Below are 17,036 nucleotides of genomic sequence, written 5' to 3'. Positions count from 1 at the left end.
ATATTTTTTATTATATTTAATGAGTTAAACAATTACTTATATGAATTAAGAAAACGAAATTTACATTGCTGTATACAATACACTTGTCGATTTAAAAAATATAATAATAAAGAAAAATGATTATTAGAAAGCCAGGAAGAAAGGGAATAGGTAGAGATTTAAACTATAATGGGTATAAGTTTTTTTTATGACAAAAAATAGGATTGTGAAGTTGAATATATATATATATATATATATATGTTTAAGATTAATTAAAAAAGATAGGAATATGTTGTGCTAGAATCTTGAAAGAAATAGATTGTTAGTGGGTAATCCACATAATTATTGTTATTATGCATTCAGGTTAGTTATTTTTTCAATAGAACGAAGTATAGATAGCAATTGTGATAATAAAATGTAAACATCAGAATATATAAAGCAGATAATTGAGGATACAGGATTTACTAAATATATGGTTAACATATCTTTTTTTTTCATAAAAAAAAGAATTTGAAAATTTTATGAAATAGTAATTTTGTTTCGTTTTTTTTATGGTGGGGGGGGGGGGAATTTAGATGAAAGATATAGGTATAATGACCGTTTATGTTTTTCTTTTTTTCTTTACATGGAAAAGCAAACATATTTTTTTAATTGTGATGCTGAGCTCTTGTTTTTATTTTAAAAGCAGATTTTGTTATGTATAATAATTTAAGTGAATTTTAGCGTACTAGAATATTCAATTAAAGTAGTTATCTAACCTAACTAAGATTAAGATACATTATCGCAAGGAAGTGGTTTACTCTACGAACATAATGATTTTGTTATTTACATACATGATTTTTTTTTTAGAATGTGTTATTATGAACATGTTTTTTCCATTGAATACAGGATGTATTTAATAAATAATTTATGAAGAATAAATTAACGATTAAACTTATCGCAGTAATTTATTTTTTCCTAAATTTTTTAATTACACAAGTAAAATCCTTGTAGAATCTTAAACTATAAAGTATAACACTGGAAGATAAAAAAAAAAATTGTTCTTTAATTGCAGGAGTAAGGATGGACTGTTGTCCTTGTAAATTGTATTGCATTTGTGTACTAATGAATTGATTATTCATCGCTAAATATGGGTGATTAAAAAAATAACTTTAAGAGAATATAAAAATTTACTGAAATAACTTAGAGATCTGATTGAGGTCTTGTCTCATAGAAAAACACATCAAGTTTGTCACCCAACATTCACTTTGGTTCGATATGGCTTCCATTGTAATGCAATGGAAATTGTAATACATCCTGCCTGAAATCGATTTCATTCCAGATTGTACCCAGCAAATCAGACGTTACTTCTGCAGCTGCGGAGTTAATTCGAAGTCTTATCTCAACAACATCAGCAGACAAAGAAGCTATATAAACCCAATGTTTAATGAAACCCCACAAGAGAAAATCTAGCGGGGTCAAATTTGGAGAGCGAAATGGCAATGCGATTGGGCCTTCACGACCGATCCACCGACCTGGGAATCTAGTATCAAGAAAATCTCAGACCTCTAGGCGGTAGTGAGATGGTGGCCCGTCTTGCTGATAGTAATGCGTCCACCTTGGTCACCATCATATAACTAAGGAATTAGAAAATTTTAAAGCATATCCAGATAAACTATTCCATTTACGCCTGCTCCTTAGAAGAACAGTCAGGCCGTACAGTCTTTGTTTGTTTAGGGCACAAGAAACATTAACCTTAGAGCTATCACGAATGTGCTGCAAAGTTTCATGTGGGTTTTCACTACCCCATATTCGGCAATTATGAGTTTTCACCTTGCCGTTGATGTGAAATATTGACTCATCACAAAAAATTACGTTGTCTAAAAATATATCGTTGTCTACAATTCTATCCATCATTTCCACATTTCCACACAAAAACTGCATCCGTGCAACTTTGTCATCCTCTGTAATCTGTTAAACCATGGTTAGTTGGTATGGTTTCAAGTGGAATCGTTTACGTAATACGAGCCAAATAGTCGTTTGTGGTACGCCAATCTCACGGTAGGTCGAGTTGATTTCTTCAGAATACATGTAACGTTTTTTCAGTTGTTCCACCGCAACTTTAGGGTCTCATGGGTGTTCTGGGGATTTTTTATGTTTAACAGAACAACCTTTTGTTACCTTTTTCCGTTTAGCCTCCGGGACCACCGTAAGGTATTACTTCAGAGGTTGAATGAGGATGATATGTATGATTGTATGATTGTAAATGAAGTATAGTCTTATACAGTTTCAGGTCGACCACTCTTGAGATGTGTGGTTAATTGTAACCCAACCACCAAAGAACACCGGTATCCATAATCTAGTATTCAAACCCGTATACATTTAACTGCCTTTACTAGGATTTGAACCTTACAACTCACGACTTCGAAGTCAGCTGATTTGCGATGACAAGTTCACCACTATACCAACCTGGTTGGTTATAACAGAACAGTCTGTTTCAACGAAGGTTTGGTGCCGTACTATCTACGAAAATTACGTTGAACTGCTGTTTCTGACTGCAAATCGTGAAACCAAAACACAGCGACAACGTTCGCATCAGTAATGTATTTATTTTTAATACTGGTGACAGCGCTGGTGGCCGAATTCGTTACTAATGAACTACTTAGTAAAAACTTGATGTGTTTTGCTATGAAGTGAGACTTCAACCAAATCCATAATAAATTAATATACGCTTTTGTATTTCTGAAGTCCTTTTCGATTCAGCCGAGTATACGATGTAGCCAATCGTGATACTGCGTTGTTTTCCAGGTTATCTGAAATTTGATATTTTTCTTTTATCTTTTGTAATCAACAAATAAGGTATTAATTTTTTGCTCGTAGTATAAGAAAAAAAGGAAACTAAGAGAAGGTTGTAACCGTTTTTCGATTACAAGAACCATAAAAATACAGTAATGAAGAGATTACGTTCAAAACGTTAAATGCACTACAAGGAAGAATGTGTACGGATGGTTTTTATTTTTTTCTTCCTGTTTAGCCTCCGGGAATCACCGTCAGGTATTATTTCAGAGGATGAATGAGAATGAGTGTAAATGAAGTGAAGTCTTGTACAGTCTCAGGTCGACGACCAATCTTGAGATGTGTGGTTAATTAAAACCCAACCACCAAAGAACACCGGTATCCATGTTTTAGTATTCAAATCCGTATTAAAGTAACTGCCTTAACTAGGATTTGAAAGTTGGAACTCTCGACTCTGAAATCAGCTGATTTGCGAAGACGCGTTTACCAATAGACCAAGTAGGTGTACAGATTGATTAATAGAGTAATTGTATCAACATAAAAACAGAAAATTAGCTTCTGTCGCTTAACTTTTCAGACTCGAGGCTCCCGAGAGTTTTTGGCAACCAGTTGGAGATCCCCTGTCTACATATCAAAATATATACAGAATGATTTTCGAAACATTTAACAGATTTTTAAGACATGTTCTACTGGTGAAAATTAAGAAGAAATTTCTTATAAATTTAGGTTCAGAAACAGTTAGTTAACGCGTATCGGTTAGGGAAAGATTTCGCCCTGATTTTTGTGTCTTCGGTAAAATCTGGCCAGATTCCAATTCTTGGAATTCAAATTAAAGTATAATTTTATTGATTTTATATGAAATCTGATCCGAATTTTTGAAAATTTATTGTAAATTAATACAGTATATACCAGAATACGTATTTTTTTAAAAGTAAATTAAAATTATTTTAATTTTTCTAAGTCTAAATTTATTGTACTAAAAATACCTATAGATAACAAATAATTTACAATAAATAATCGAAAATTCCATAATTGACGTCATTGCACTTTTCAACATGTTTCCTTTACAGTTTCTGTCCCCAAACCTAATGATATCTTCGTTCTTTGATGAGGGCAGCAGTATTGAGAATGTGAGCGATCAGTTCATCACGTGTATACTTATGCTTGTACCCCTCGCATTTTATCTATCCCCATAAACATCTCGGAGAATAAAATCCGGTGATTTAGGTGGGAAATTTACCGGGCGTCTATGTCCAATCCATTTATCAGTAAATGTTTCTTCTACGAATTGTTTTACTTCATTCGTGAAGTGTTTTGGTGCTCCATCAAGTTGATAGTATAATCCACCGGCTTGGTCTAGTGGTGAACGCGTCTTCCCAAATCAGCTGATTTGGTAGTCGAGAGTTCCAGCGTTCATGTCCTAGTAAAGTCAGTTATTTTTACACGGATTTGAATACTAGATCGTGGATAGCGGTGTTCTTTGGTGGTTGGGTTTCAATTAACCATACATCTCAGGAGTGATTGAACTGAGACTGTACAAGACTACACTTCATTTACACTCATACATATCATCCTCATTCATCCTCTGAAGTATTATCTAAAGGTAATTACCGAAGGTTAAACAGGAAAAAGAAAAGAAAAAAGTTGATAGTATATTTCGTTTCGCCAATGAGAAAGTTTCAAGCACTGTTTGAAATTCATTGTTTAAAATTTCCAGATTATATCTCACCGTGGCACATTCATTGTTCGAGTATGAAAGGGCCTATTAAATTGCAGCTGTTTTTCATATAGCATTTTATGTTTTTAATTTCTATTTTTTTTTTTTAATAATAAAGTTAATTTTTTTTTGTTTTCATAGATTTTATTATATCAATTTTCTTGGAATTAAATTCTCTTCAAGGTTTGATAATAAAATTAACTTTTCTCATTTATTTATCATTTAACAATGTTACTGTACTTCAAATCTAAAATATCGTGTTTTTCGTCACCGAATTTTCTTTTTTACGTTGGATATCATGAAAACTATGGGATATAAAGTTCTGAACATGTTATATTCGATTTTTGAAATCAAACCATCAAGTTTACCTCTTATATAACGCCTTACAAATTTTATTAGGCCTCATTTAACTGGGCGAAATTTTTTCGCTAATCGTAACTCGATAACAAAGCGTTTTTTTTTTGGACGTAGTTTGTATGAAATTTTTCCAATTTTAAGCTCTAGAATCAGTCTCCAAATTATTTTCCTTTCCACCTGAATCATTTCTGTATATATACTCATACCGGGGGAGGGTGAAAAAGAAAGAGTGAGAGAGAGAGAGAGAGAGAGAGAGAGACTATGTATGTATGTAGTTTTGGATACAGATATTATAGTGTGTTCATAAAGATAAGCTGTCCCGATCTTACTCTAATAAGAAAGAATACAGAGTTATAGAATTTCTTGCGAGGGAGATATTTTGTTGAGGCTGTACTAGACAAGGTCAAAACCCGTAGATCACGTGATTTACCGTCCCTCCGTCTGTGCCAATATTCTGACGTACATTTATTCATCTTGGAGAATCATGGAGATCAAATCAGATTCAGATTTGTATATTAAATATTTTGATATTTTTTCGAAATTTTACTCTAAATATTGCATAATAAGTCATTATTATTTAAAAACTGTGTGGCGTGTTTGAAATAAAAATTTGTGTCTTTTGGTCAGTTTTTTTCTTATAAATCATACATTTCCACTTAAATTACAATTTAAAAAAGTTGTACTAAAAAATCACAATAAATATTTAATTTATAAAAATATTATAATTGATTCAATTTTAAAAGATTTGTTTTATTTCTGTAAGAATGATAGGAATAATATAAAATTGTATTTTATAAATTTATTTTTATTTAATTAGATATGCGGGCATCGACTACTATGATTATTTAGCTGTAATGGAAATTTGTAGCATATGAGAAATACCATGCCTGACCGGGATTCAAACCCAGGACCTTTTCCGGGTGAAAGGCTGGATGCTACGGCTAGCGCCACGGACAGTCTTAAAATATTGTTAAATTAATAATTAAAAAAATGTATTTAACATATAAAAATAACTAAAATTATAGTTTTTACTTCATTGTACGAAGTAAAAGGAAGTATTGTGATAGCAAAAAATTTCGGTTATCAGATTTCAACGGAAATATCCATTTTGACCATCCCTGAATCCATTTTGACTAGTTTCGGCGTGACATCTGTACTTACGTATGCATCTAACTCAAAAACAATTAGTTGTAGGAAGTTGAAATTTTGGATTTAGGACTCTTATAACGTCTAGATGTACACCTCCCCTTTTGATTGCAATCGACTAAACCTAAAGTTTCTAAAAAAGCCCAAAATCCAAAAAATTCGGAATTTAGATCTTTTCTTAACTGCTCTCATTGAGAGCTTTTCAACTATATTTATGTGGTACTTATTTTCATTGGTTCCAGAGTTTTATAGCCAAATAAAATTTTAAGTAATGAAATATTTGGATCTTACAAGAGGAAGGCACATCGGTTCGAATCAGATTTCATCTCCTTTTTTTATTTTTAATTGAAATATATTGATTTATTAATAATTATTAACCTCTGATTGTAAAAAAAATTTACGATAAATAATTTAATAATAACAACATATATATGAAAAAATATCAGAAGTTATTAATGAAATAAAATTTTTTTGTACTTTTCATTTAAAAAAAAATGTGTATATGTAATTAAATAGGCATACAAGGAAGTCACATAGGCATACAAGGAAGTGGTTTCCACATAATTTTTTTTTAATTTTGTCGGCTAGCATTTTTTACTAATATCCGCTGCGTCTGTCTTTCTTCACGATCCCGGATTTGAAATGTAATGTGGATTGACATTTTCATACCCTAGTAAACTTACATACCATATTCCCATTCAAAAGCTGGAAACTTAGTTGGTCGATTTGCCATTAAAAAATTAAAAAAAAAAAAACTATTTTACCCCGTTGTCAAATGGGGGAGTACTTAATTACTTTATAAATCAAAGTAACTAAGTAATGTTTAGTTTACTGAAAAAGAAATAACATTAATTTAATATTTGATGTACTGTCACGTTAAGGAAAAATTGTCTTAAAGAAATTCTTTAAAACAATCCAGATGTAACTGGTGTAGTTTTTAAGGACTCGACGATATTTGCCCTTCAAAACTATATAAAAATTTGGATGTCTTAAGGATTAAGAAGTGTAATATTTCTTGGTGTATCATTTATAAATTTTATCTTCAATGATTTTTAATATAGAGATGCGATTTGTAATGTGCAATTTTAATCTAAACGCTTGAATTATAAATTGGCGTCATTGGAATTTGCCAACACGATTAATTAAAGGCAACTAACTCTACCCAATAGATTTATTAACAAATATTTATAAGCAATTAATAATGTTGGATAATAAACAACTTCATCTATTCTTTAATTCTTTCAACAAAGTGTTATTACTGAACATATTAATACGTAGTTTAATTTATGACAGTTCTTTTTATAAACAGAAAGTAATAAATATTTTTTATTACATTATTAATTCCCTTTGAAGGTTGAAAGTGATCAAATTAATTCAAGATAGAGATTTTATCCGATTGTAAAATGACACAAACCTCAAAAATTACTTATTAGTAAAAATTACTAATAGTAACACGTAATTTGAAGTGTAGTATATTAATCAAAAGGTTGAAAAAAACTTCATTTTATACTTTCCCAACTGTTAAAGAAAATCCGTACTGGATCTCATATGGAAAACAATCGCGTTATAAAAAACCTGACAACAAAGTTGTAATATACTTTCCTGGCATTGGTTATTTATTCTTAATATAGTGAAAAAATAATTACACCTGAAAAAAGGTTACCAAAGATCTCTTTTTTAGGGTGGGAGTAATTTATGATCTATAGTTTTACTGTAAAATTATCATTATATTTAAATAAACCAAACATTTTTTTAAAAATTGGTGTTTTATTATTCTTTCTGCTCCTCCATTTCCAAAAACACCTTCCAAGAAGATCTTTTGATCTTTTGATCTTTCTACCTTTACTGTGTTAAATGGAAGAGACGGTAAAAAAAATTCCACTTTAACAATGTACACAATCAATAAAAAGTCCCTAAGATTTCTTTTTTTGGAGGGTGTGGGTGAATTATGATGAAATTTTATTGTAATATTATTACTAACAGTTTATTATATATACTTTTAATACTATTAAAAGTTTAAATAAACCAAAAAAAAATTTGAAAAACTCAAAAGATCAAACTGAAAAGATATTTTTAAACTGTCCGGCCTCCCCAACCACAAGATAGCTTCCAAAGTATTTTTTTAGGGATCGCTTGCACTACTAGTTTTCCTAGGAAGATATTTTTAAAAAAATTGTTAAAAATTATAAATAAATGAAATACAGCTCCATTTAAGTATACATAAAATATTAAGCTAAATTATTTTAAAATGTATATAAAAAAAAAATGTATGCAATACACACAAAAAACACTGAATAATTTATCTTAATATTTAAAACGAAAAAAAAGTAGTAAAAATTATTTTAGAAAAGGCTTTGGTAAAGTGTACTTTCAGTAAAACTGTGCTATGATCTAGCGTATTTGATTTATAATAAAATGGAACTGTAGTTTTCATGAAAGTATTAGTTTAAGTGCATGATTTAATTAAGTGGTGACAGATCCAAATATAAAAATTAAGTGTGTAGTTGGAAATCTTAAAATAATATTTCTTTTTTAAACAATTTTTTGTTTTGTTCTTATTTAAATATAAAATTCTACAACTAAACATTACGTATCATTTTGGGATCTTCTAAAATTTAACGGAGTTACACATGATCACATACGAGAGAAGCGTCTATAAAATGATAATTTTATGTTTATGTAGTTTATAAATAATTCCTATCGTATCTTTTATACCGTCTTCATCCGATCAAGCTTGTATCGCGATGCTATATTAATACATCGAAAGGAAAAGTCAGATGTCATCGTTAGGTTATTACATACTATTAACGAATAGGTGAAGTTAGGCGCTGATTATTAATAATTAAAGTCATAGGTTGATGTTATTATCAATTTTTTATTATATTTGAAAATACTTTTGAATATTTAATATACTTGAAATATTAAATTAATTATTTATATGTTATTAAATGTTTATTATAATTGAATTATGAACTTAGTCAGTTAATGCGCAAGAATAATGCAGTTGCAATTTGTAGGCGACTGGCTGGAACTGAACAAGAGTAACGACTGAAGAACGAATAATGAATGATTACAAGAATGATGATGGACTTCCTTAAATAATGTTGCTGGAGCCGTGTGGACTTTCTTTTTCTTATTTAGCCTCCGGTAATTACTGTTCAGATAATACTTCAGAGGATGAATGAGGATATGTATGAGTGTAAATGAAGTATAGTCTTGTACAGTCTCAGTTCAACCATTTCTGAGGTGTGTGGTTAATTGAAACCCAACCACCAAAGAACACCAGTATCCACGATCTAGTATTCAAATCCGTGTAAAAATTACTTTACTAGGACGCTGGAACTCTCGACTTCCAAATCAGCTGATTTGGGAAGACGCGTTCACCACTAGACCAACCCGGTGGATTAGCCGTGTGAACTGTCAGGAGCTGAGTTATGGGTTCAGGAGCCGAGTAACGTGTAATGAGCCGCTGAATCGTCAGCAGCCGAATGCATACGACGTGAGCTTAGTGTATTGTAAATATCCGAATGAATCCGACCGAAGCCGAAGATATTTAAATTTAATAATCCTATTAAATACATTAAACTCCAACATTTAAACGATAATAACAGAGTATAAATTTGTAGAGTATTTTAAAATTAAAAAAAATCTAAGTCGGAACACATACTATCTCCGTGTCAGTTATTGAGCCGTATAATTAGTGTGTGACGTCATACATTTCACACTGCCGGAGATCGAAATACTCCGGTTATACTATTAATTTAAAAACCGTTTAGACTTGGTATTATTTCCACCTAAATGTAACTGTGCCTTGTCTTAAGGTATTTAATTCGTTTTTTACAGTTTTTCAAATTACTATGTAGTATGAATTAAACATAAAATATTCTATAGTTTATGTAGTTAAAATTTGTAGACTGTTTATTATGCTTGAAAAATATAAACTTATATCCCTTTCCCCGGAGTATTTAAAAGTTGCTCACAGTAAATCCATGAACGTTTTTTTTTATTTCTTTGCGGCTCATTTTTAACTATACATTCATGTGATAACACACATCAGATTGAATTATTTTTTATTCTTGTGAGAATTCATTTTAAATTAAAATTCGAATAAAAAAATAATTAAAATTTAAAACAATAATGGTAGTTGAAAAAAATATTTTCGTCTTAAATAATAATGAACGGTAGATTACGGCACAAATCAATACATCACCACGCACGCGCTTCAAATAATAAGTAATAAATACTGCCGAATTGCTGATGACTAATATTTTCAGGAAGTGAGGTACGATAAATCATTACCAAGTGTGCGAGTCAACAACATATTTATATTCCCTTACCACAGCTTCGTTAGTACGTATTTCTTGATACAGTTGTAAGTAATTGACAAGTGTTTTAATAAGTTTTGCAACATGGAGGTCATAAATAACGCGATAAGGGTCATATATGTTTATATACACTGATGTGTTTTAAGTATATTTAAGTATTCCAGACTTTAAATTATAAACATCTGTTTCTGCGAGCGTGTTAGTAGGTAAATTGTTTATTTATTTATTACCTTAATACGAGTAAATACAGTAAGTTCGGAAAGTTGCTGTGCACTGGAATTATGAAAGTTTAATGACGAACTTAATTATTACTTGTAATTTTATTTCATTATTTTATAGAAACGGATATTACAACAACTGGAGTAGTTTATAAAGAGTGTTAAAAAAGACCCCTCCTCCAACATCAGTACAATACTACACACGTTTCAATTTCTTTTTAAACACTGTAATCAGCTGAAATATTGGAATTTTTCGTATATATGCCGTTATTGTGGTTTTTAGTTGGTCAATCGTGCGTGATCTGTTGCAGTACACTGCTTGTTTCGCAGCCCTCCATAACAGTAACCTTGGGAGTATCAGACGGGCGATCGGTGTAGGCCACAAACCCCTTGAAATGATTCGTTCATCAAAGACATTTTGTGAAAAAGTCATTGACTTAGTTGTGTGCGCTGTAGCGCCATTTGGTTGGAACCAACTGTGATTGATTTCCACTTATATTAAGTGATGAAGTTTGTTAAAACAGCACATTTAAGATCTCTATTAACTGTATTTTCAAAAAAAGATTGGATCCACAATGCGCGTTCTACTCGCGCAGACCCAGGCTCCAATTTTCACTTCGTGTAAAGATTGTTTGTGTAATTCATGGTGGGGGGGAGGGGTATTTGTCGACCACAAACGTGTATTTTGTGAATTAATATACCCTCTCAGATGAAACCACGCTTCATCTGTAAAAAAAAAAAAAAAAACATAATGTCGAGGACACCTACGGAATTTTGATCAATAAAACGTGTAAACTATTGACAATAATTTAGTCTTTTGGCATGATCTGTAGGTTTCAGTTCTTGAACACAAATTACTTGTTAGGGAAAAGTTTCAGTTCTTTTCTTACAGCTTTATGTGCGGTAGCATGTCCCATATCTTGCTACTGTGCTAACTTACGCATTGACTTTGATGGACTTCCAGCCGTAGTTTCCGAAATATGTAGCAGCTTCTGTTCGTTTAGTTTAGGTGGTCTTCCACTTCGATCAGCGTCTTTAATACAGCTTGTTACTCGTAATTTTTGGATAAGAGTTTGAACTGTATTGCGGTGAGGAACAGAAGTATTTGGAAACTTTTCTGAAGACGTGTGCTTCACTAAATCAGTATACTTGCCTAGGTGAAGGTAGTACCTTCAAGAAAGACGTGTTCAACGTGAAAAATGCGTTCTACCGAAAGAACCATTACGTTTGTCGCAACTATTGATTCTGACAGATGGAACGAAGCATGTTCAATCGCAAGTCAACAACTGAACCCGAGCAACGTCCAACGAACCTACAAGGCAACCAACCTAATGTCTAAAGAATAGAATAAACCATATAATTCTAAAGCATACTGCACAGCGACTATCCGAATGTACTGTAGTACAGTTGGGGTTCGTTAAATATCATACATATATGATTTAAAATTATTAAATAAAAAATAAAATACTATTGTAAGATAAAAGCTCCTATACGCGATTCACTTTAACTTTTCCTTTTTCTTCCTTTTTTTCCTTTTCTTCCTTGTTCCTTTTTTAACTTCTTTTGAACTTCTTCCTTTTTTTCCTTTTTAGCCTCCGGGAATCACCGTCAGGTATTATTTCAGAGGATGAATGAGAATAATATGTATGGGTGTAAGTGAAGTGTAGTCTTGTACACTCCCATTGTACACTTGTCAACCATTTCTGAGATGTGTGGTTAATTGAAACCCAACCACCAAAGAACACCGGTATCCTTGATCTAGTTTTCAAATCCGTATAAAATTAACTACCTTTACTAGAACTTGAACGCTGAAACTCTCGACTTCGAAATCATCTGATTTGCGAAGACGCGTTCACCACTAGACCAACCCGACGGGTTCATTTTAAGAACTATCCTGTTATAAACAAACCGCATGGCACTGTAATAGACTGTCTCGAAAGTTACGCATACAAATTATGTGTTTTAAGGTTTGCTACCGACTGAATCGAATTATATACGAATTAATTACATGGCAACTATATTTAAAGTTATGTCACTGTTTACAAAAACACGATAAACGATAAAATATATAGAAACAGGTAGGACTAATCCAATGATTCCCAAACTGTGCGCCGCGGCTTCTTCTCAGGGGCGCCGCGAATTTTTGTAAAAGCTTCATAATTAATTGAACGAAGACATTTATAATTATTAATTTAATGTTAATAAAATAAAAATTAATGAAAACACGAGTTTTATTTATTTTTATCTCTTACTTACTAGTAGTAAGTAAATTTTTTTCAAAATTCGTTAAGGGGTGGAGGATATCGCGATAAACGAATTTCGATTTCTTCGGAGGAATTTTTAAAGAAAATTTTGTTAAAGTAAATTTGTTATCTACAGTAATGCACTTATAAATAAACCAAAAGTTTTTAAAAAAATCAACTCCCACCTCTTAAAACTGGAATATTTTTTTTTTTTTATTGTTTCTTCTAGCTCACTTCGGTTTAAATATTTTTCAAAACGTTTATACTTCATATAGAGCTACCAAGATATGTTTACAATTCTTTAAAATTACAGACCCTTTTTTTTAAAGAGTTAAGGAATCTATTTTACAGATGCCATATGGTAGTGACGGAGTCGCTAACAGGTTTCACAATATATTTTTAAATGCGTATGTGTACCTGCGCACTACCCCTGGCTACCCGCCCTTCCTGGTTTAAAAAAAAAAAATGAAGTAATTCCTTAAAGAAGCGTTACTTCATGAAAGGGGGAAGTGGTGATGCGTCCATTCGCACATTCATAATCACAATGCAATACATCACCGACCAAACGATACACAGTAACAATATTACGCCAAGAAAACGCATCCAACGAAAGAGAATAGAAATCATGATAAAACAAAACATATATACAACAAATCTAACAAAGAAAAACTCAGACTAGTTCACATCAAACACCACATGACCAAAGAACATAATTGCAGACAGTACATCAACACGTATTAAATCAGCTCCTTTCAGAGGTCATCATTTGTACAAAGTCCCACAATCATCCAGACAGATCACAACAAGGTTCCGGAACAAAGAAAAATAGATAATATAATACATCAAAGTAACATAATACATCAATATTATTGTACATCAACATAAATACATCAAAGAGGCATGTCAATCAGATGAATCATATATACAACAGAGATAGGAAAATTATACAGAAGATATATCAGTCATAAAACAAAGCACAATAAGATCATAAGACCATCGGGGACTTAAAAAAGCACAAAGCTTTTTGAAAATTTTATTTTTTTAAATTTAATCTTTATTGAATGGAGTGTTAAAATTAGAAAAAAACGTTACTTAAACATTTTTTTAAGCTTAATCTGTATATATATAAGTATTTTTAGAAATCATTTTCCTACGATTAATTCCCTAATTCTGTTTTCATTTGTTTTTTTTTTTAGCTCTAACTCTTCTAATTGTTATTAAAATTTATTTTTTTTTTTGTATTTTTCTTTGTAATTTTTTGTAATTTGGCAATTTTGATGCTTAAATTTTATTTTGGTAATTATAATCAATAAAAAAAACAACCTTGGTAAATGGGCTCCTAATTTCTAAAAAAATTGGGAAAAATCTTTCTAGTTTTATCATCTTAAAGTTTATAAAATAATTATTGTGAATATTAGCGTTATTACTGGTAAAAAAGTTTAAAAAGGGAAAAAATTGTGCATGAATAAAAATTCTTTAAGGCTATTTAATTTTATGGTTTCGTAGAATGCTTAACGATTTAATTTTTTTTTTACAATTTTTTTTGAATTATTTACTTTTTTACAGTATTACTTTTTGATCGGCGAAGCCGGGAAAGTCGTTGCAATACTGTACCAGCTTTTTTAACTTACAAATTCACCTTTTATTTCAGATCATACGGAGATTATACGTTTGAAAAAGAAAATGAAATCACTTATTTTGAAAGAACAGGTGTGCTCTGTTATTACAAAAATAATATGTAACTTAGAGGTCTTTCGGCCTCCGTGGCGCGATTGGTAGCTTCTTGGCCTTTCATCCGGAGGTCTCGGGTTCAAATCCTGGTCAGGCATCACATTTTCACACACGCTACAAATAATTCATCTCATCCTCTGAAATATTACCTAACGGTGGACTCGGAGGTTAAAAATGAAATAAATAAATAAAATATTTATATATAGATTTGTGGCATTGAAATGTATAAAAAAATATTTAAGTAATTATTTATGTAACAAAATGATGATTTATTTTTATTGCTAATAAAAGTAAACAAAAAATTTAATGTTTATTTTTAATTATAATATTGTCCTAATGACAAATGTTTATTTATTAAACAGTTATTAATAATAATAAATTTATTATTTAAAATAAAATTTCCTGGAAAACAATCAGTAGTTATAATAGGACACGCTTAGTTTCAATATATATATATATTATACACGCGCGGAGATATACGTGCACGCGCAAAATTATCTTCTAATTTAGAGAGTATACTGTTAACATGTTTGCATATATGCTCATTCATCTATAGATTTCAACATATTTAAATAAATATTTTGATTTATAATCGTTCATTCATTTGTATGTTTGTTTGCTGTTATTATAAATCTGCGTAATAATAGCGTAAGTTATCAAAGTTCATAACATTACGGATTAATATACTACATTCTAGAGTATTTATCAACTGAAAATGATAGTTTGTGTAAAATGATCTAAGTAAAGGTCAATGAATAAAAAAGAGATAATTTAAATTATGTCATGCAGCCTATTCCGTGTAAACAAAAGTATATTCTAAACGGAAATGAATTACTAATAATAACATTTATAAAATTTAGTTATGTAATAATTAATTTTTATTTTTGTTATTAAAATCTCAGTCAAGCCATAAGCATATTTTAACGAGAAAGATGAAATTATAAAATGATAAGTAAAAGTTGACTGTCCCCGGAATCGATTTATAGATTATTTTAAATTATCGATAATGTAGTTTTATTATTAAAAAAAATAAAATCAAATAAAAACTGAGGATAAACTAAAACAATTCTGATATGGACACCACATGACTTCCTTGTACCCCTAGTAAATTACATATACACTTTTTTTTTTTTAAATGAAAAGTATTTAAAATTTTATTTCTTTAATAACTTCTGATGTTTGTCGTATATATATACATATCATAAATTCATAAATTGTTATTTATCATAACATTTTTTTTTACAGAGGTTAATAATTATTAATAAATTAATATATTTAAATTAACAAAAAAAATTGAAGATGAAGTCTAATTCGAACCGATGTGCCTTCCCTTCCCCTTATAAGATTCATTTGGCTATAACTTTGGAATCAATGAAAATAAGTACCACTTATGATGTATCGTTGAAAAGATCTCTATGTGGGCTTATTACTGCAGTTAAGAAAAAGTCCAAAATCCAATTTTTTGGAGATTTTGGACAACAGGTGAAAGAAACAAATTTTCAAGTAACTTTAGTAAAAGAAGTTAACAACAAAACTGGTTCCAAGAAATAAAAAATAGAAAAAAACGACATAAAAGAGGCTGAAATAACAGAAAAAGATGTGCTTCGTAAGAAAATGCGATTATTAGTTTTTATTAACATCAAATATTTATACAAATATTAATTCAAAAATCTTACCTGAAATGTTAGGATAGAGTAAAAGTCCCTTTATTACACTTTAAATAAATGTAAGTCTTATATCTACCTAATACGATGTTTTTTTTAAAAAAAAAAAATTATGATGTAACCATCAACAAAATGAAAATAAAAACGAATAATCGGATGTTTCACCAAATCTGATGTGGACACCACATGACTTACTTGTTCGCCTATTAAATTACATATACACATTTTTTTTTAAAATGAAAAGTACGAAAAATTTTATTTCATTAATAACTTCAGATATTTTTTCTTTTTTTTTATTATTGTAATTTTTTTTACAATCAGAGGTAAATAATTATTAATAAATCAATATATTCAAATAAAAAAAAGGAGATGAACTCTCATTCGAACCGATTTGCCTTCCCACTTATAAGTTCCAAATATTTCATTAATTAAAATTTAACTATAACTTTGGAACCAATGAAAATAAGTACCACTTAAGAAAAAGTCCAAAATTCAAATTTTTTTTGTCATCTTTGGTTCTGTCGATTGCAATCAACAGGGGAGGTGCGCAACTAGATGTTACAACAGTCATAAATCCAAAATTTCAACATCCTACGGCTAATCGTTTTTGAGTTATGTGAGATACATACGTACGTATAGACGTCACGCCGAAACTAGTCAAAATGGATTTAGGGACGGTCAAAATGGATATTTCCGTTGAAATCTGAAAACCGAAATTTTTCGAGATGATAATACTTCTTTTACTTCGTACAAGGAAGTAAAAAGCCGAAAACATATAGTCAGCTTTTTTTGGTATTTTACTTTTTTTTTACCGTGCATCAGAAACAACCCGCAGTTGTTTCTGATGCACGGCTTATACACACACCTTAATTTGAAATATT

The sequence above is a fragment of the Lycorma delicatula genome, chromosome 9 (genome assembly GCF_047948215.1).
Source record: "Lycorma delicatula isolate Av1 chromosome 9, ASM4794821v1, whole genome shotgun sequence".
In the NCBI taxonomy this organism is placed as follows: Eukaryota; Metazoa; Arthropoda; class Insecta; order Hemiptera; family Fulgoridae; genus Lycorma; species Lycorma delicatula.
This window is presented reverse-complemented; position numbering follows the sequence as displayed.